This window comes from Centrocercus urophasianus, unplaced genomic scaffold, assembly GCF_019232065.1.
Source record: "Centrocercus urophasianus isolate 14NV4802_14NV808 unplaced genomic scaffold, USGS_Curo_1.0 seq_14, whole genome shotgun sequence".
NCBI lineage: Eukaryota > Metazoa > Chordata > Aves > Galliformes > Phasianidae > Centrocercus > Centrocercus urophasianus.
In genome coordinates, this window is record NW_024884586.1 from 35,042,948 (window position 1) to 35,065,731 (window position 22,784).

The 22,784-nt window shown below is 34.7% G+C and overlaps 1 long non-coding RNA gene across 1 annotated transcript in view; it reads left to right on the forward strand.

The window, feature by feature from the left end:
- The first annotated feature begins 5,376 nt into the window (after window positions 1–5,376).
- Window positions 5,377–22,784, forward strand: part of LOC122158400 — a 57,484-nt gene continuing 40,076 nt past the window's right edge. The window contains exon 1 of the long non-coding RNA XR_006168217.1: window positions 5,377–5,677. This is a non-coding gene — a long non-coding RNA (uncharacterized LOC122158400). The remainder of the gene's footprint in view (window positions 5,678–22,784) is intronic.

Sequence of the window (22,784 nt, forward strand, 5' to 3'; positions counted from 1 at the left end):
AGCAATTTTCTGCACTTAATGAAACCTTACTAATCAATTCTAACTAACTAATGCATTTATGTAATCAATCTCAAATGCACATTTTATCATTTGGATTGAATTTAAACCCCAGCATGCAATTAAGCGACATTATTGACAATAGTTTGAAGGCATAATTGGTGATTTGGTATTACAATTGGTGTCGGATACTTGAAAATAATTTTCTAATAAATTCAATACTGTTAATTTATTCTTTCTTGTTATTCTGTAGAATATACAGAATGTAAATACTAAACAGCTTGAAAAAGAAGAGTTCCTCAGATTTTAACTACCAAACTCCTGACTTAGTTACTGTTTACAAAGATTTTGTACAAGAAGACAAAACTAAACAAAATTAAACTAAAAAGTGTTACCAGCCTCTACTTTGATATAGGTAAAGTTACTAGAAATATTTTGCAGTACATAGAACTGAACTATCTATTGGGAATTATTTGTACTGAGGCCAAATAATTTTATTACAGATGTTTTATGTAATGTTTAACGACTACAAAATTATGTACTTAACTCTCATAGTGTTCCACAAAAATGATACTAGGATGACTACAATAGAGATAGCATCAAGGAAATCGCAGATACAAATGTTCTGTATTTAATAAACCAGGAATATTTAGAAAACCTTTGGCTAACAGGATTCCAGGGAGTTTGGGCTACCGAGCCTGATTACTTCATTCATTCATTCATACATCAAGTTTTCTCAGAGAAATTTCACACATTCAGTGATCTCTTGGATAGAAGGATCTGCTTCACTCAGTAAGGGCCAATATATTAGCCGCACAATCTGCCTGGTAGACGCTAATATCTGTATCATGGCAGAACTGGATGTTGTTATTGATAAACTATCTTTGCTAGCTGGACATCTGTTCTAGCCATTAGTAATCTCAATTATGGCAGTTACAAAACCTTCTCTGACAGCTTATTCTATTGTTTAAATATTCTTTCAGCAGTAAATCTGTTGTCCTAATATTTAGTCTACGTTTTTCCTGCTGAAGCTTGAGGCAATTATTTCTTGTTCTGTCTTCCTTGACGATGAAGTATAATTAATCTTTCTTCTTTATAGCATACTTTTATGCTTCTGCAGTCTTTACCAAGTAGTGTTATATAATTCATTCATATTATTTATTTATTTCTCTAGATTCAACACATAGTTATTAAATAAACAACTGTTTAGAGTCAGTGACACAAGGTAGTCTGTTTGCAGGCTAATTATTTATCTTCTAAATGCATTCCTCTAAGACATCAGGATGTAATAACACTATTTAGGGAAATTAGTGTCCATAAAAGCAATTGCTAGTATTTTGAAGAAGAGAGACTTAATACACATCTTCCTTTCATAATTCTGGATGATGAAGTTTCTAGAATTTCAGTTAGCCTGCATAATAGTCTTTATTCCTATGGAATACTTCAAACAGGACCTGATGTATAATCCAGTATATTGGCACTGCTTTTGTAATCTGTATGCTCTGTAGCTAGATAAGATCAGCCTAATTTAAGATCATTTATAAACACAGAGGAAAATAATTTTGCTACACAGTTTAAACACCCATAAATTTCAAATCAGTTTTTGAGCATGTCCTGATTTTAACTAAGAGAGAGCTGATTTTCTTCATAGTGTCTGGTACAACGCTATGTTTTGGCTTTAGGAGAAAAGCTAAAAACTAAAACTAACAATGTGTTGATAACACATTGATGTTTTAGTTATTGCTAAGCGGTGCTGTAGAGAGCCAAGGGCATTTCAGTTTTTTAGCTTCTCATACTGCCCTGCCAGTGAAGGAACTGAGGGGCACAAGGAGCTGAGAGGGGACAGAACCAGGACAGCTGAACTAAGATTTTCAAAGAAACAGTTGGTGAGCAATTGCATGTGCACAACTTGTCTATATGTGTATATGTATGTATATGTAATTATTATCATTACTATTATTTCTCTCTTCCTCTTTCATCTTAGTAAATAGTTTTTAACTCAACCTATGGAGGAAAATGAGTGAAAGGCTGTGTGGTGTTCAGTGACTTGCAGGGTTAAAACACAGCAGAGTACCTTGAGCATTGAATGTTCTGTATTAAAACTGCTGCAGAATTGCAAGTTCTCAGACATTAAATAAGAAAGAAGTATACTAAAAAAGACTGTTGTTTATTACCATAAAAGGCATCATATTTTGGGATATAGACATTTCTGCAGAAATTTAAGGTGAATCTTACTCCAAATCAACTTGATTAAATTTCTAATTCTTTTTTCTCTATGGTGTAAAATCAAACAAGAAATTAATCCTTGTGTATCCTGTAAGTCATATGTTCAGTTCTACCACCCTCTCCTGTTGAAACTCACTTGGCTTCAAGAGTTACAACGATGTCCTTCTCCGAAATGAAACCAAGGTTCTAGGCATATGCTCTTCTTTACCCTGGCAATTTTGGATATCTTAATCAAGATCTTGATTAAAAAAGGAAGCCACTTGTTTTGTGGGAGTAGATGTTTAGATGATGATAAATATCTTCCCAGTATATATACCCAGAAAAGATATACACAGGAACAGGAACAGCTTTATTCTGGTCAGAATGATTAGTGATTAGTCATTCTCCAAGACAAGGAGAACTGTTCATACTCATCATGCCTATATACAAGCAAACTACCCTTATATCAGTGGTTTGAGAAAGGGTCCATTACATGAGTTAATCTCATTTCTTTATCTAGAAGGATATGAAAAAGACTTCTATTTTTTAACTTTTCCTTGAGAACCTCTTTAAGCTAAACAGTGTTTTTGAAAGACAGTAAACATCTTCTAAAAGAGATAGAGGAGGAGACATCCATGTTTGTTCATCCAGTCTCTAGACTCTTCATAGTGTCAGACATGCCCTGACTAGAACATAGATGAGGTCACAAGAAAGTCCTCTGTGTTGATGTGTCTGAAGACAAACATAAAAGATGTAGAAAAAAAAAGTACATTAGAACAATAATTAAAAGTTTCTCTCAGCTGATCCTCCCTCCAGATGGAACTGATTCCACTAATCGCATGCACTGTCTCTCTGTTCCTATGGCTGTGCTCCTCAAGGACAACTTGTTCTCAGCTCCCTTTTGCTGCACTTATATTCTAAGGCAGAGATTACAGTTATGTACATAAGATCTTGCACACCATTTAGAGAAAGATGCAGTTTTCTGATGGCAGGCACGGAAGGATCTCTGTTTCCGTAGCAGGTGAATTTAGCTGTGATAGTATCTGTCCTAATGCTCCCCTTTGCCTTTCACCACAGTGCTGTTAGATATTACAGCCATCATATCTGTAGGCACTTTAACCATCTGATTTGGTCAGAAATCCAACATCAGTTTACAGTCTCAGCGTTTTCTGACACACATCTCTGAACAGACATTTTGCATAACACCTGCCATACTGGGCTGTTATTACCCAGTACAGTTCTTCTTAGACTACTTAGAGTAGCAGTGTGCCATTGCTTAAATGACAACAAAAGCTATTTATTAATTCATTACCTTCGAGCTCAACATTCTTCAGTTCTCCTTTTTCCCTTGGACTACACATAGGGTTTTTCTTTCACTTAAAAAAGAATGACCTGTATGAACACATGCAAGGAAAACCTTTCACTCAGAAATGTTAAGAGGAAGAAATACCTTAAGTGAGATCAAATTTTTTTTCCGTACAATCAACACTTCAACGTTATGAAAATCTTTCTTTTTTTCTGTTATCTTTCCCAAGTAAATTGTATAAATATTATCATTTTCCCATATGAAGCACTAATGGTTAATTAAAAAATATTTAATTAAGAAAATAATTAAAATTGTTATACTATAATCTAGCTAACTATATCATACTGAGAAAATATATCTTAAACGTACAAAATGATACAACATAGTCATAAAAGAAAAGAAAAAAATAAGCCTATCACCAAGGATTAGTCATTTTTTGGTGGTGGATTTCAGGTGGAGGAATGAAAAAAGTTAATGTTCTCAGTAAACAAGTTTCCTTCCCTTGCCATTACCCATTAAATATAGATAATTAAAAACTGACATTGAATGGACCATGAATTTACTCGGAGTTTCCTTTAACATTTATATTATTTTTTGAATAACACTTGGAAAGAGATCTTCAACCCTTTCTATCTGAACTTCATTACACAATTTCTACCCACTTCTCTTACGAGATGCAAAGCTGATATGTCATATTATACAGCGGGGCTTTGAGCATGTTTAGAAGGGAAGTAGAGGAGCACAGCCAGTGAGGGAGTTTAGGAAAGCTGACTTTAAAGCTAATTCATTCAAGTGCTAGTTCAGTAGATTTTGTAATTGTTCTTCATTTCAGATACTACAAATATTTGCGTATCACTGCATATGTATGAATGTCACATCAGAAATTAAACATGTATGATCTGATTTGACCTTCTGTAAAACAAAAGCCACTGAACTTTTCCTTCGCTGAGCACACAGAATCCTTACATTGCAAATCGTACCCCCCACACAAAATGCAAACATGAGCATAGCTCCTTGGAAATATTGTCAAGTATTGCTTTAATCTCTGTACAGAACAGGGATATAAGCTAAACCCTTATTCTTTCATTATAGATACATCACTGTCTAGCGAGTTGAAGAAAAATCCTTTTCATCTCAATGATTACTATTTCTTCCTTCTTGATGCTCTGCGTGATGATGCAACCGTGATGAAATGAACTAGATTTTAAGCTTTGGACTAAGATTCTGTATACCTTGGATACTGCATAGTGTCCTAACTGTATCGGAATGTCTTCACAAGCTGAAATCTAAAATTATACTCTAGTTGTTTTGGTAATGAATGCAGCAAGCACTAGATTTGTTAAACCAAGAACAGAATATACATCATTGACTTTCTGTCAGGATACCTTGCACAGTTCCAAGCTAGACTGTTAGGACTCTCCTGAACTAGATTATATCAGACCCTATATCAGATATAGGGAGCAAGCAAATTATAGTGAAGTCTTGAGAAACTTCCTAAAATTTGTATGTTCGTTTTATTTTACCCAGAAGACTCACTGTAAGAACACACCAAAATCGTCATCAAAACAGTTTTCTAGTGTTTCTTTAGATTAACTGATCTTATGCAAAGGAAAATTTTCACTGCCTCAGGCTACATCAAATGCTATCTTTCACAGCAAGGAAACTCATTTATTCAAATGAGAAGAGCAACCAAACTCAGAAGTTATTAAAAAATTAAAATATCGTAAAAGTTTTTTTTGAACACAGCAATCACATATATATTTTCATGCATTAGCTATACGTACATTTATATACCTGACATACATGTATATACCTGCTTTGATCTATGATTTTTTTTTTAAATTTACTCCTTTTATTTTTCAGGCTTACAAAATGTTGAGATTTTCCTGTCAGTGAACTTAAGAAGAACCTAATGCTCATACTTTTTTGAAGAATAAGGATGAATCTTGGAGAAGTGTAGCGTAAATGCTAAGTCATGTCCTGAAAAAGTGATTGAGCACCTGGTGGGAAGGCATAGCCAACGCAGAGAAGCTCATGTGCATGCAATGCATGTGAGTGATTGGAAGGGATGGAGCCAGGAGCCATCCCCTCCCAGTGCTTATTTAAGGGTTGGCAGTGGTGGCATAAGTATCTTGTTGGATATCCCTGCTTCTTGGAGGCTTTCCAAAGGTAAGCAAATTTTCTTCTCTTGTTTTTGCATCTGAAGCTGCTGTGTTTGGGCTTGTCCTCATCTGCTGTGGCTTAGAACTCTGCTATTATTTCTCTTCTTTCCACTGCGTTATAGCATTACAGACAAGGAACTGACAAAGTATCTAAGGAGTATCTTTGGTTTTTTTTTTATTCTTCTTCTTATGAATGCTTTCGGTTGTGTAGATATGATCTGAAATGTGTTTCAAAAAAATACATGGGAAATAGACAATTTAAATATTTATTGTACTCTTTTTGTTGCTGATCAGACTGAAATCTTGAAATAGTAAATAACTATGGAATTTTCAATGTATGCTTGAGATTCTACTTTCCTTCTTTGTTGGAAGTTATTTTACATCTTGTACGAGTCCTTTGCTTTCTAGCTCAAAGGTTGCTTTCTGAGCTATTTCTTGTGATGAGACTCTAGGAGGTCAGAGATGGGTGTTGCTGTGTGGCAATAAACATCACTGTGTGGACAATTTTACATTTGAAAGCACATATTTGGAGCTGTTTACCTTTGGAAGATAGTGCTCAGGACTGTTTATTGGTGGAAGATCTAGCCTGTGACTAAACAATTCCAGCTTGCTATGGGAGACTGGAGGATGATGCCATTGTATCTTGTGAAGGTAAGATACAAGTTGGCATCTCCCTGCTCCCTCTTATCTGCTGGTAAGGCTAGGAGGATAGGAACAAAGGAGTTTCCGCTGAGATCCCAAAGTCAGAATCTGCCACTCCAAGGAGAGCTGACTCAACCACTTTAGAACCACTGAAAAGGGGCCATCATCACTGTGGTCAACATTGTTCTCAACAGAACACCCATCACTGCTGAAGATCAAAGACTGAACTACTAACCACGCTGGATCCATGGTGGTGACTATGTCCCTCTTGCTGCCTGCAGAGACTCTTTGCTTCTTTTTTCCTATTTTTTCTATCACCCTCCTTCCCTTCCCCATTACCCTAATTCATAATAGCGTGCATCCTCCCCTTCCCTATCTCCTAATTAAGATTTGTAATAAACTAGTCAGACCAACATTTGAACCGCTCTTTCTTAATCTCACACCAGGTATACAGATATTAAAATAACCTCCTCTCCATCCTATAAATTGGAGTGAGACACATCTCACTGAAGTTTGTTAATGGTTTATCACAAAAGACACAGACCATCACAGATTGGAAAGAACCTCAAAAGATCATCCAGACTGGTTCCCCCTCCTGGAACAGGAACAGCTAGATTATGTCACATAGGAATGCATCCAGGCAGGTTTTGAATATCTCTGGAGAAAGAGACCTCACAACCTCTCTGAGTAGCCTGTTCCAGTGTTCTGTTACTCTCACTGTGAATAAGTTTTTTTTTTTTCTTGTGTTTATGTGGAACCTCTTGTGTTCCAGCTTGCACTCATTGCCCCTTGTTCCATCACTGGATGTCGCTGAGGAGAACCTGGCTTCATCCTCCCAACACAATCAGTAAGCTCACCCCTCAGTCTCCTCTTTCCCAATGTTAAAGAGACCCATCTCTCTCCCCCTTTCCACATAAGAGAGATGCTTCACTCCTTTCATCATCTTTGTGGCTCTAGACTCTCCCTGTCCTTGAGGTGACAGATCCAGAACTGGACACAGTATTCCAGATGTGGTCTCACCAGTGCAGAATAGAGGGGCTGGATTGTCTTAGTTGACCTGCTGACCATGGTGGGTTTTGTTGTTGTTGTTTTTTCACTTAATGTAGCCCAGGATGCAGTTGGCTTTCTGGGCTCTGAGGGCAAAACTCACTATGGAGGTGATGAAAGGTTGCAGGATTTAATTCTTTCACAGCCTGGGGACATCTTTGGCACAGACAAGAGGAGGAAAAAAATAGTTCAGGAAGAAATTTGTCTGGATAAGCACTGGATTAAAAAGTAAGGGATTCATGGTATACTTGGACTTGAATCAAAGAATCTTTCAGACATCTATGTCGGTCATACAAAAAATAATGCCACCTATTTATTTCCATAGAGAATGCAACAGATACAAATAACTCTCTTTGACAGGGCAAATTTTCAGCTACAAAGCAATGTTTTTCAATGTAGCCACTACCATTAGTGTCATCATTGCTGAAACACATCACCCACAGCCTCAGTGTGTGCATCTGTTATTTGATCTTCAGAAACATTCAGCAAGCATCAATGTTAATTCATTTTTTCTGTATGGAGAAATTGAACTCCGCACCCTTGTTTCATATGTACTTTTGTGTCTGATTCTGTTGTGTAAGACTGTCCCTCTTTTGCCACCTGTCATGTGGTATATGATGAAAGAAGGCATATACAGTGTTTTCTCACGGGGTACAAGAACTACAAAGCAATAGTGAATAACAATAAAAAAATATTAACTCTCCATTTCCAATGACCAGTGAAGGTTCAAGAGTAGTGCAATCTCTACCCAGCAAGACATTCCTTTCTTGAAAAATAGAGCAGGAAGATTGTGATTTTTATTGTAAACTCCCTTAAAATTTGTTATAATTTAGTGGGCAACACCAATGGTTTTTTTTTTTTTTTTTTTTTTTTTTTTAAGTCAAAAGATGCAGAAAATCATCTCCACTTTATAAAGAATGCATGGTTATAATAACTAAGGCTAGGGCTTTTTTCCAAGTGAAACACTCTCAGAAAGCTGACAGTTGGAATAGAGTAGGGTGAGGATTGAACAAACTATTGAGAGAGAAGTGCTTGCTGACAGGTTGATGAGAGTACATGTAGCCTTTTCCTTATCAGGGGACGGGTTAGGCACTATTCCACTGCAGCTGACAAGACTTTGGGGTACTAAGCAGCTATCCTTTCATAGCTTTCACAGTGATGAATGAGGTATTAGAAGATGCCATGCAGAGAACAGGAGAGAGAGAAGCACAAAGGAGGAGATTTCTTGTATATGATTTCTCATGTTATCTGATGATAACAAGATATTAGGAATAAAGCATATAAATGCATAAACTCAAAATGTTTTTCCAAATGTTTAATAATAAATGGGGAAAAATAATGAAATATTTTGGCATTGCATCAGCCTCTTTAACAGCTAAAATGAAATCTTTATAAAAAGAATTGTTTCTTTTTAAGGGGAAAAAAATGGAAAAAATTGATAAAATCCACGAACTTTGGGAAAATTGAGATGTTTATTCTGTGTATAGACCTGCTCCACAATAATGAAAAGTTGCAATTTCTCTGCACTTTAAATAGGAAATGATCAATAACATTTGATGTGAAATGACTGCTGTAGTCTGTTCATATTTGTGTATGAGGTGTAGTTCAATGACATTCACTATTTCCATCACCTCCCATGGATGCTGCCTGGCACTGTGGTAGAGATTTGGTGATCTGTGCTCATTTTTATCGCATGGCTTTTTCAAATCGTTGCTGGTATGTCAGCTATATTCAGTCAATGAAATTCAGCAGTAATTTTGAGATGAACAAAATTTCCATCTTTGAATCTATTTATGGAGATAGTCTATAGTCATTCTCCCTAATTCTCCAGTGATTTTCTATGCAAATACTGCCAGGCTCACTCAAAGCTATGGGATTTAGTTACTCACTTGACTGAAAAGCATGTCAATGCAAATTCAGGCAGATAAAGCAGCAATGCAAATCTCCAGGGCTTCAGCAAGTTATAATTCAGCCACAGTATTAACAAAACAAGATAGAAATTATGCAAGGAATCAGCTGAAAGGTTATTTCTGATTTTGAATTTCTGTCTCTATACAACTGGGTGCTGGAACTTAAAAGCATCATGAGGCATTCTTCCCCATCAGCCAGGCCCTCAGAAAACAGGCAACACACTACACTGTTCGTTATTCTGTGTATGTTTCACAGTAAATTTATCAGTGTTAGCCCTGAAAGCAAAGGGATTTATAGTGTGGTAGAATGTTCATTTTAATATTAGAATATCAAATGCTTTGGGCTCTGCAAAGTAGTTCTGACTGTAAAAATGCAGGGCTGTGTGCGAATTTGAGGACACTGAAAGGGCTGTGCTGGTAGCCACCAGCCTTCACTTCCAGGTCTGCCTTATTTTGTGTTCAGACCTTCATCATGAATTCAGATCAGATGAGAGCTCAACATTACTGTTCTCTCTTGCCTAGCTACTTATCTAATAATCTTGGAGATGCCTTCCAGTGTCTGGAAAGACCTGGAGAGTGCTTAATAAAGTGCAGTGTGATCACTTTTGTACTTAAATCGTAGAAAATTTCAAGTTACACTTAAGTTCCTAGTGGAAATGCTGCCAAAGTAAACTCTCAGCTAATCTGTTCTTAATTCTGTCTCTTTCACATCAGCTTGCCTATCACCACTGGAGATAACTTGAGCAATTTCCCAAGCCAAACCTTGACTTCCATCAGAAAAATCTGTGTGTCACCTTAGCCATATCAGTCAGTTCGCATCAATCTCTAATGGGCCTAAGGCATCTAAGATGACACTTCCATGACAATAGGTGGGTAATTGAATTTAAAACTTTATGTTTAAAAGAGCAACTTGTTTAACAACTCCACCACCACTCAGAGAGCCCTGCAACACGGCAGCTCATGAAAAATCTGATGGTTGATATTAGTCTAAGAAGGAAAAATAGAGTTGATGACTCAATATTCGGATGGGGAGAATCACTGTACAGAAAGTCTGTGTGAATCTCCATGTTGATGATTGCGCAATTTAATTACTCTAAATATGCCTAAATCCAGAGGCAGGCATTTCAAATTACATCAAAATAAATGAATTAATATCAGTAGTAATGTTAATTACTTCTGCTAGATGCAGAAACTGGCAAAACATATTGGTATAATATGTGTGCTTGAACAATATGCTTTTAAATCTCTAAATGGAATGAAAATTGACTTTCAAATGACAAAGCATGGATTCAAAGTAATTTCATGAGTTTGTCACAGTGAATGAGGAGGAGTAGGAGCAGAATAAGAAGTGAATAGGTACTTTTCATTCTTGGCTTCAGCTTCTCACAGATAGCTCAACAGAAACAGTGAAAACAAACAGAAATTGTGCCACTTCTAAAAACCTAGCATTGGTTTGTTCTCCAGCTACCTTAGCAGTTTGTACTTGCCAACTGTGTGTTGTGCATGATTGAGAGTCTTCAGAGGCACCAGAATAGAGAAGAAAAAAGAGCTTTAGAGAGCATGTCACCACTGATCACAGATAAAGATATTTTGTAGTAAAGGCATTGCTTGTTTCAATTGTTCCCTTTGTGCCTTCCTCTCAATTATTTTTCATTATTCTGTTACTGAAAAATGTTGATGGCACTACATTTCTGACAACTGTTATAATTTTATTACAATGTTGTATTACAATGTACAATTACAATCTTGTTTTTTTCTCTTGAAGGGTAAAATGCTGAAGTGATCTCCTCCTATTTGTTTATGTTTTTTTCAAAGGGTAAATTAGTGCATCTTTTTTCTAAATGGCTAGCTAGCGTCTCACACCTTTGATTTTTCTTCAGAAAATTCCAGCTATAAAATTCAGGCAGAAATTCTGCAATCTAATATAGATACCGTCAATTCTCAAATGATAACATCAGAAGATTTTCTCTCTGTTTGTTCATTTGTTCTTCCAACTTTTTTTCTTTTCCTCAAGAAATGTTTCTACAAGAAAATATTTTGCATAGTTGTTCTTCTTTCAAAAAGAAGAAAAAATCTGAAATGCGAAACAAAATGTTGGATACAGAAAAAACAGGTTCTGAGCATGCACGCCTTGATGTGCAAATGTTAGAACCGAGTTGGAAAAAAAAAGGAGTTACAAAGGGAGAAGTAAAAATGCTTGCATTTCAGTTCTACAACGTTCCTAAAGGATTGTCACATATAACTTTTGCAGAGCCAATGTTCATGAAATGCATTCCTTCAGTATCAGACTTGGCAGTGTTATGAGGAAATAGTGTAATCTTGTTTTTCATTTTATGCTGGCTAGCTGACATCTCTGTCTCAGACTGGCATGCAGTAATGATTAAGAGAGGCTAGCACTTTATAAAATTGGTAAACAAGTAAGGGATTTGGGAACATTTTCCCCTTTAATTTTTTTTTCTGAAAATATAAACCTGCTCTTAAATGTGACTGAAAATTATATTTGCATGCATACACTAAATGAGTTGTTTTTGGTCTTATAACTACTGCAGCTATTTCAAATTCCCACTGTGCACGTTTATGAGCATATATTCATACACACTTTTGATGTCATATGTGGGTGTGCTATAGTTAGGATAAATTTAAGAGCTTTTTTTTTGTGGGCTTGAAGAGGAATGTGGGAGTTAGACTTACCCTTTACTTCTGTCTAGAAAGTAGTAGTGGAACACAAAAATAGAGGCAAAGTCTTCCTATTAGGCTACCCGTAGGAGCAATGAGAATGTGGATAAGTTATGATTGATGGTCAAAGCATTTCAATAGCTTTTTTTGAACCGTTGTTCATGTGACTTAAGATCACATTCCTAAAATAGCAGAGGAAATACTATCTAGAAAGGATTTGTGAGGGTACAACTTAGCACCAAGATTCTGAACTTTGTTTCGCATGTGCACAGACTGCTTCTAAGCCTACTGATGTCTAGCTTTTGTCTGAAATTATCCAGGTGTTTAAAGCATTATTTCTACTTCTATGAATGACTAACTCCTTTAAAAGAGCACTGAGCTACTTCCAAACTCAGTGCTCAGTATGATCAAAAGTGGCACCCACTGATATTGATCAGTTCTTACTGAACATTTACAGACACTGAGCAGTGTTATCACTGTTACCACTGAGGTGGTGGGTTGTGCATCCAAGCAGTGGCAACAGTGAGGTGAATGTTCTGGTTGGCTTTTAGCTGGTGCAGATCTTTACAAGTGGAGCATGCAAGCTCTTGTTCATCACTGGCAAAAATGAATAGCTAATGGTAGTTACTATGATTTTTAAAAGTGTTTTATACTGATAATTTACTCTATAAAATAGTGTTCTCTTGCACTTTGTACCTGTTGTAGATTCCACACAAATAAACAGGAGGTAGTACTATCAGAGAAACTTTCAGAGACTGATTGGAGATACTGCATTAAAAAAAATCACAGAATTGTGAAATGACCAAGGTGGGAAACAATTCCCAGAATACATCCATGGATGTGTTCTTGGAGCATGTTCAGGGAAGGGCAATGAAGCTGATGAGCAGTCTGGAGAACAAGTGAGGAGAAGCTGAGGAAGCTGAGTTTGTTTAGTCTGGAAAAGAGCAGGCTTGGGAGAGAACTTATTACTCTCTGAGAGGAGGTTGTGATCAGGTCAGCCTCTTCTCCTGTGTAGTGAGAGGGCTACAGCGAATGGCCTCAAGTTGCATCAGGGAAGATTCAGATTGGGCACTAGAAGAAATTTCTTCGCCCACAAAGTGGTCAGACTCTGGAATGGGCTGCCCAGGGAGGTAGTGGAGTCACCATCCATGGAGGTGTTCAAAAAAGGTTTAGATATTGTTCTAAGGGACATGGCTTGGTGAGGAAATATCAGTGGTAGGTGTATAGCTTAATTGGATAATAATGCAAGTCTTTTCAAATGTTGGTGATTCTATGACTCTGAAGTTCAAAATTTGGGAGGATTAAAAAAAAAAAAAAAAGAGGTTCTGATTACCCGTGAAGAAATCTAATAAATGTGTGAATAGGCTGAGATACAAATGTACATATTTTGGGTATGATTAATGATTTATTTATTGGGCAAAATGTCTTAGAACCCAAGGAAGAATATTATGCTCTGAATTTGGTCTTGAAGAGTGCAGAAATTATCTCAAGAAATACTGGGTGACCATGCATGAATGAGAAAACATGTTGAAAATATTCAGAATGTGAGTTTTCATTTTCCAGAGAGCAGGGTAAATTTACTAAGGAATTAATTAATGTCACACTAAACAACAAAAACAAAAACAAAAAAACAAACAAAAAAAACCCTACAAGACGTGAAAATCTAGCTACAGCCACAGGAGTTGCAGAGCAATCATTACAAACTTGTCATGTATAGTAAGATGGCTGAATCTAATAAAGTTTATTTTTAATTTGAAGAAATCAGGTTAAGAGTTGACAGACAAGGATGGGATTTAACTTCATTTTCAGGACTAAGAAGAGTATACAGTGCAGTCCAGGAGGAGAGGTGCTGGAGCAAGTTTCATTCATCATTTTTATTAGGGATCCAGAGAAGAAATAGGCAAATTGATTAATTTTGTGATCTCTGTGGTGTTAATTACTGTCTTTATCACTGTTGCTATCTCTGCTCTATCAATAACCTCTCAGAAAGCTGTAATGCAAGAAATTATTGAAATATTGTAGAAATAAAAGTTTGCCCTAGAGATCAATTGTAGATTTTCACTCCTGAGAAATTTGAACTAAGATGGATAAAACCCTAAGATAAAGATAGACATTGACAACAATCTTGTAACAACAAAAGGAAACTGAGTGAACAACAAAAAGAATGAGTGAATGTATTTTTTAATTTTAATGTTAATTTTTTAATTTTAATTTTAATGTACTTTTATAATTCCAGCCCTCTAATAATGTTCTAAATCCAACTTCAACTGCTTATAAAACTGACATTTTCCAGTTTGGGATTTCTCATAAAATACTGTATGCTTGTATTGTGTTGCTTGCACACAAGTTAGATTGATACTTCTGGAGAACATGGCCTTAACCTACATTTACTGAGGAAATTATACGCCTTTGTCCAGGCCTCTGTCAACCCACACCAAAAAGTGGCTTAAATTATGAGAACAAAAGTACAAGAATCACAAAATTACAAAACTATTTGGTCCAATTTCAGTTGGACCAAATTTATAAGTCAAAATAGATTTTTATGAGGTCTGGCTATACAACTTCTGCTATTGTTGAGTTCTATTATGATTTTGTTGCAAGCCTTTATTTAAAGTGCCATAGTCTTTTAATAAAGAAAAATGTAGCTTCTGTTCATAGCCTCAGTAGATCCATTTGTTATATTTTGTTCTACTTATCCTAATGTATTCTGAAATGCAAGTTCTTTCTCTCCTTTATTCTACCATTCTTTTAATGAACGGACATACAGGTAGAAAACAACCCTAGTACGAAATGTCATAGTTAGTCCCTTGTTCTATTGAAATAAAAGCCACTTCTTTTGAACCATGCTAGATATTGCTGTTTAAACACAAATTGTGATTAATCTTATCACCTCCTGACATAAGTCTAGGGTGAAGAAAACTAGATCTCAAATGTGCCTGAGCACACAAAGTGAGGCGGTGCTATTTTTATCAAATAAAGAAAATATAGTCTTTCAACCTTGGAAAACAGCTTTCAGACGCCATCAAAGCAGAAATATGGGATTTATATTAGGTCAATAGGTTACAAAAGCTTGTTTCTATAGCATAATTATGATAAAACCATAAAAAGTTTAGGTGGCATCTAAGATACAGTTTTCACATAGAGAGTCTGCCTCACCTTTTTGTAATTAAAAGAAACTCAAATTTACAAAGATGTGGGAGTACATACATTCTTTAACAAGCATGCTGTTTCTTCCTTTGCTACTACACTAGATAAGATTTGAAAAAAAAAAAAAAAAGTTTGGAATGTATGATATTTTCATTTATCTTTTCAATAAAAAGAAAATTCCTTGTTCTTCTAGAAGTAACAGCCCTTCAATTTCTCTAAATTTTTTTGAAGTCAGGCTTAATTTTAGAAACTACATTAGAATTACGGCCACCTTCACTTGCTTTAACCAACCTTCCCTTCCTTCTTATGTGTATTACCTGATTTTCTTCTGTCCGGCTTGGAATGCTATAACAATGATGACAAAGATTTCCTGGCCCACACTAATTTTCAGTAATATTAAGAAAAAAATTCCAACTACAACATGAAATGTACAGAATTTTAAGAGGACAGTTGTCAAAATTTACCCAATTGATTTGCTCAAAACCAATCCAGGCAATTCACAATACTAGGTAAATCCTACCCTTGCATCCAGATTTAACCACAGCTCTTTAAAGATGTTTACTAAGATTCTTTGGTGGAAAACAAAAAGCAGTTAAGATTAAAAAAAGGACATCAGTTTAATATTCACATATGGGGATTTGAAGACAATAAATAAGCACAGTAAAATGAAGATTAAGGAAAGAACTTCTGTATTAGAAACAGTTATTCTTTCTCTCACTGAGCATTATTGCTCAGTACCTACACTGCTTTTACTGTCCTAACCCGAAGAGAGTAACTTAACTTGCTTTTTGGACAATATATCATTTTCATGCACACACAAAAATTATGCTCAGAAGTTTTGTTAGTTTGTTTTTAGCTAATATTCTTTGCAAATACTGTTTGTTTTTTTTCCAAAATTAATTCATTAATCCTGTCTATTACTTAGGCAAACACATTGATTCAAGAATACATAATGTAAGAAAAATAATCATGGAACTTCTGGAAGTGTGAATGATTTTATGTGAAGACAACTTCTGAAACACAAAAATATCTTATAAATTACTGGGAATAAGATCCAGAAGCCACTTCTTCTCTTTACCGAGGACTCAGTTTCAAATAGCTATATTAACTGGGGAATCATGTGTTGAACAGTTAAATTTATTTCCATGGATTCAAACAGGACTTGGTAGAAAAGAAATGTTCTCTCTCTCTCACCTCACCCTACTTACATTACTTTTAAATCAAATCATAACAATTTATACTTCCTTCTGGTATATATGACTGTGAAGACAAGTAACTAAGTTGGAACATTTATATGTAATTTGTAGGTGATTTTAATGCCTTACAAATCACAGATATTTACTGACTTGTATTTCAGAGTATGATATTCCTATGATTCCTATGGCAACATGAAAGGTTGTTTTGATAAAATATGTGAATTTGCTCTCACATTTCTTTGTAAAAGAGATGTATTGTTGTAAACTGCCCTGAATTTACTTAGTTCTATTACCCAAGCTTACATGCAGATACTTGTTTATGGAATGACAAAACCAAAAAGAAACAAAACAAATGCTGAGAACAGAAACCATAAGAATGTTCCTGACAATAGTGCACATATTAACCTGCAACTACACTGACACTCACATAGGCGTTTTTACAAGTACAACATAGCAAGATCAATACAGTAAAGATCTATATTTTTTAAATTTCCTTTTTATATTAATAAATAGCTGCAGCTATTTATTCTTTTTTCTCTCAAACATTAATTTTTAATTCTTTCTCTTCTGACAACAATGAAGTAGTTAATCACAAAATTCTCAGTACTTTCTTCTTGTGATGAAAATAAAGGAAAGGTTGAATTTTCCCTGTTGAGTTTGATATTTTTTCTAATATAAGAATGTTTATTGATTCTGCAAGAATAATAACTCTATGCGAGATCTTGATCGACATATATGTTCAAATATAATCAACTTCTGAATTTATTACACTATAATACAAATTGTGACTGAATACTACCCAACCAAAACCAGACTATTTTGATCTTTAGTCACACATTCTATTTGATTAGAAATATCACGCTGGTGTTGCTATGTTACAAAATTCTTTTTCTTTCCTGCTTCTATACGAATTTCCATGTGTCAAAAGCTAGAAAATAGGTAACTAAGAAAGTTCAAGCATGTTCTGACTGTACAGCAGTGCAGAAAGATTTACTTATTTTGGAGAATTTAAAAGTTTGCAGAAGTTTAGTATGCACTTCTGATTTTGCAGACCAGATTATTCTGATGTTGAAACATATGACTTTTTCCAGGATACTGGATCATTTAGATTTAAAACTTTACTCAACTCTAAATTCATGAACATTTCTCAGCATAAATTCTAGCCTATTATCATTGAAAAAGTTCTCTGGCATGACAATTAAAACCCAAATGCATAGCATTTTTTGGTCATTTGCTTGTTACATTTGCTCAGATATGGCTATGTTTGAAAAGATGCTGAGGAATATTTGTACAAAAATTAGAATACCTTACTTATTTTAATGGCATATTGCGTAAACATTTTTAATTTTCCCAGCTGAGTAATTTTTAAATCACTTTATAAAACTGTAGAATACTTCAGAAGTTTAAAGGTACCCGTCAGCGTGTATTGTCATTTTTGCTTAGTAGAAGTGTGAGAAGTCTGTTATTTCCTATGAACTACTGAATAAATTAAAATCTTCAGCCTTTGACACCATTCTTCATTTGCAACATGCTTTTAATATGCAATAATATCGTGATTATTGAAGGAAAAATGGACAAAACATTGAATTTTTCAATAGTTTCTGGAAAGTACAGCGTGCTGTTGAATTTATGTACACAATTTCATTTAACATACAAAGTGAGCTTAAAAATAAGGTATTGCATTTTTGCATTTGCTAACGCCATGCACTAGAACCACTGAAATGCAATTAGTTGCATAGAGGAAATGGTGTATATAAACATAACCTTTGTCATGCATTTCTATTCCCTGAAGCATTTGCCTACAGAGTGCACACTGTAAGGAGCTATGAAAGGAAACCAGACTGCTGAGTTTCTCCCTTCTTTAAAATGTTTCCTTTATCTGTTATGATAACATATATGTTTAAACCAGAAATATAAACTGGAAAGCAGCAAACTTCTGTCAGTGTGCATATGACTGTATTGACTTCAAAAGTAAAGCCTGTGTAATTTGTCATCATCACCAGATCTCAAAGATGAAATTACGTAGTCATGTTTGGAAGTTCAGAAATAGCTATAATTTGATAAATACCTTTAGAATCAATTCTGTAAATTTACAAGATTCAGTTGTTTGCGTCACAAGATGACATAAAGCTGGGGAGTTTGATGTTAGGAATGAAATTTCATCCATAATTTGCATCTTTGTCATCCACACACCTGGTTGCTCAAGAAAACTGGGTGGCAAGTTATACATTTGTATTGATGTCCAAGCAAGTTCAGCAGCATGACATCAAAGAACAATATATATTGAATGTGGGAGAATGCTATCCAAATTCTGGACTAGAAGGGACAGTGTGGCTTTGTCTAGTTTACCACTGTGAAAAAAACAACAGATTTAAGAAACTACATTAAATTCTTATTCAGTATTTTTATTTACTCTTATTGATCTTTTTCTACTTAGGTTATGTTAGACACTGCTAATAGAATTTTATGTGTCTTCTACTATTTATTTTGGTTCGTTGATTTTTGTTGTTGCTTTTGTGTGTTTGTGTTTTTTTTTTTCTCCAAAACATCAAAATTTTCACTAAAAAAAAACAGTAATTTTTTTTTTTTTTAAGTTCATTATTAGGAAAAAATTATGTATGTAAGAGAAGCAAGGATAACTTATTTTTCTATGCATATTTTTTATGGAAATTGTATTACAAAAAAAAGATTTAATTGAAAAATGATTATTTTTTCTAAAGACAGAGTCTCTAATTAGTGTATATGTAGAATGTCACAACTCCCAATCATTCACTGGATTACCATAAGTAACAAGTACTTTGAAAAATGTACGACATGCACAGTACTCATTCCTTCTGAAGACTAAACATTCAATAGTTCATTCTGTAACTTCAAAAGTCATTGTAGATTTCAATGGCTTCTTTTCAGAAGAAATGAATCACAATTTGTCTAAACCATTATTTATCATAGGAATCTTTGTCCCTCCTCTTGACTTTCTAATTAGAACATAAAGACAAGGGAGATTGTAATCATTTAATATATTTGGATACTATTTACTACAGAACTTTAAGCTGAGTTTATGTTCCGCTTTACGGATTCCTTAAGAGAAGGTCCCCATTTAAAGCTGACAGAGTAAGTTAACTTGTTTGCTGTAATTGGGTCCAGTGTGAAAAACAGGTCGTTTCCAACCTTGTGATTCTATGATTCTATGATTTTGAATCATCTGATGACAACATTGCTTTGCTTTCAATGATGAGCAAAAACAGAAAGCAGGAACCCAGATACATACGCTACAGCAAAAGGGAGGAAAATACAGCGGTGGAAATGTGGTTAGCTCTTGCATGTAAAACAGACAATAGCCTAAGTAAAATAACTCCTGCATATAAGCTCTCCTTGTGATAGCATCAGTGTCTTTTGGGCTTTTGACAGCTTTTTAAGCCATTACAAACATTTTCCTCAGCCATCTATCCCTCTGTGTGATATAGGTGTCAGAGAATTAGATCAAGTAAAACTCCCATTAAAGTAAATTAAAGTTGTGCCTGCTTAAGGAGTAAGTGAAAGCAGCTATCTTTTGGTTTGGTCTCAGGAGCTCAGGAAAAACCTCAGAAAGAAAGGATATGACCAACAAAGAATGCTGTAGATCCTTTTTTTCTGGTCCATTATGTTAAAGTTCTGGAGAAGACAGAATTAACAAGGCTTTGCTCTCTTAGCTATTAACAGTGACAGGTAGTAAACTTTTGATAACATTGGGGACTTACCAATGTACACATAATCACACGTCATGAAGAAATGTTATTTCAGTTCAGATATCTACATTAAGGCAACTACAGAATGTCTCCTTATTTAATAGAGGTAAAGAGCATTTATTCTTTTCAGTGTTATGCAGTGCCAAGTAGATTGAGTATGATATATGGTTAGGCTTAATTTGGAAGGAATAAGAAACAAAAATTAAACAGCATATCAAGATGCTCTTTTCTCAGTTATGCATATCACAGAATAGCCTAGAATCCAATACATCAACTTGGTCAAATCTAAGGCTACTAGACCAAGGATAAAGTTTTCCTAACCAACAGCCAGATCTCCTGTAAAGTAAACGTGTTAACTTTATCCTGTTGTTGACACTATTTAAAAACTTACTCCTTTCACCACTCTGTGAATAACTTAGAATTTCCTCCTTCTCCAGCCCCAAATAAAAAAGGAAACTCATAAATGCAGTGCCATGTTATTTTTTTCAAAACTGAGTGTTTATATGGAGTTCCTTTTCAAAAATTATCAGTAATAATTCCCTGAAACACAATTATTTTGTAAATGTTATTATTCATCTGTAATATCTGTAATATGTTTCTGAGGTACTTCTGTATACTACAGTGAGGCATGCAAATAATTTTTTTTTTTTTTTACACATTTTGTTCACGGATAAATAAGGTACTACATATATCAAAGTAAGATAAAAATTTTTTTTTTTAAAGTAATCAGTCTGTGACAGCCCGTCAAAAGTAGAAGAGTTAATTCACAGTTATTTTCTCTCTCTTCCTCAGCATCTGCAGTCCAATAAAAGGGAAATGGGATAGAAGCCACTCTTTCATCACTTTGTTAGGAGGATCAAGAGCTGTGCTGATCACTCATGGCTCAACCTTGAGATCTGGAATAAGAAGAGGATAATAGGAAAAAAGCAGCCTTTCATCCTCCTCCATTAAGATCATGATTCAAGCGTTAACTGTTCTTTAGAATGCAATAGGGAGCAGAGGACTTATTCATGGTCTACTGCTGTACATTTAGGAATGTATCAAAGCTAAGCTACGTCTTTTTTCTCAGGTTGCCTTACATAAGCTTCTTCTGTCTTCTTAGCATTAAAAGCAAAGTTAAAATATGGAGTTTAATAAACAATAATTAATAAATTGAAATGAATAATTTAATTAATATATAATATAATAAATAAATATAATAAAATAATTAATTGAAATTAATTGAAATAAACAATAATTAATAAATTGAAATAAAAACTATTTACTATGAAAGAAAATGAAATAAAAACAAAAATATAATTAAATAAAAAATATAATTAAAATAATATATATATCTCTACAATGCAATCACTTGCCATCAGCTGATGAGCGAACAGTACAACTGTTGGCTAACCAACACTCCCATTAACAATACAAAATTTCATCTGCTAACTCCCGTGACTTTATAGCTTGCTGTATGATGTTGCATGATATGGAATAACACCTTCCTAACTCAGGCTACCTGTCCTGGTCGTGCTACTGTGCCATAAAGTCATTGGCTTTTCCCTTCTCCTTGGTTTGCTACTGCCTTTGCTCCTGCTCCTCAACAGCAGACAAAAATTGGTGTGCTATTAACACTATATAAGCTGAGGTCAGGACACGAACACCTGTAAGTTATTTGGGATTGTTTGTTTTCAGATTATCCTAAAATGTTTCTTTGAAAGCATTTTTATGAAGCTCCAGAATTTAGAAATGAAACTAGTGGATCTATTTCTACAAAAACGCAAACGTTTTAATTACGATTCCTGTCCTTTTAATGTACTAATATAATCGTTTCTACTTTGAAATTTCATTATGCATTTAACCAATTATCTGTAATACGATATCTAGTTACCCTAAAATAAATAATCTCAATTTCTGACATTTCACGGGCATAGCATAAGCAACATAGGTCAATGACCAGGGCCAGTTATCTAAGGGACTTGAGGAATGTGCTAATTGTAGACAATACCTTTTCTTTCTCTATCTCTGAGTATGTATTTCAGGAAATAAGCTGAAGAACAGGAAAAGATTAACTCTATAGATAAGCATAGAATGCAAAGAGTATACTCTGAATAAAGTATTTATTAGAGCTTTTCAGAATAAAACCCTGGGAGATAAAACCTTTAACCCACAAATAAGCTTAAATAATTGCTAACCTGACTGTGTAGTTCCCTTCAGTTGCTACCGTTTTATATATGTGCATATTAGTGAATAATTTTTCTGCCAATGATGATGAAATATCTATCTGATGGCCCATTATTTAGGCATACTTAGAAAAATTAGACATTCTTCCAATCTCATTTAGGACAGCTAAGTTTAAAATGTGCAGTATGTTTAGGGAGGAGAAGTGACAGGAGATGTTTAGAGAACTTTAATAATACATATTTCTTCCCTTCAATCCAGAATAAGACACGTCTCAAAAATGAAAGACAATGAACTTATTATCGTAGGAAAATTCCCCGCATTGTTTTTCAATACTAGAAAATACACAGCATGTCAAAGGAAGAACATTATTTCCTCCTTTTTTTAAAATTATAATTCATAATTCTGAATTGAAATACTGTACTGCAGTCGTCTAATCATGTTTCCATCCACTGTGTTTCTTTCATCCTAGTTACTTGCTCTGAATGACGTGCTCTGAGCAATTTTCTTAGAACAACTTTCTCAGTTTAAATTTGAATATTCTTTCAGAGCTTATAGTGAAACTATTATTATTTCCAGATGTTCTTTCCTACCTACAACCAGGTACT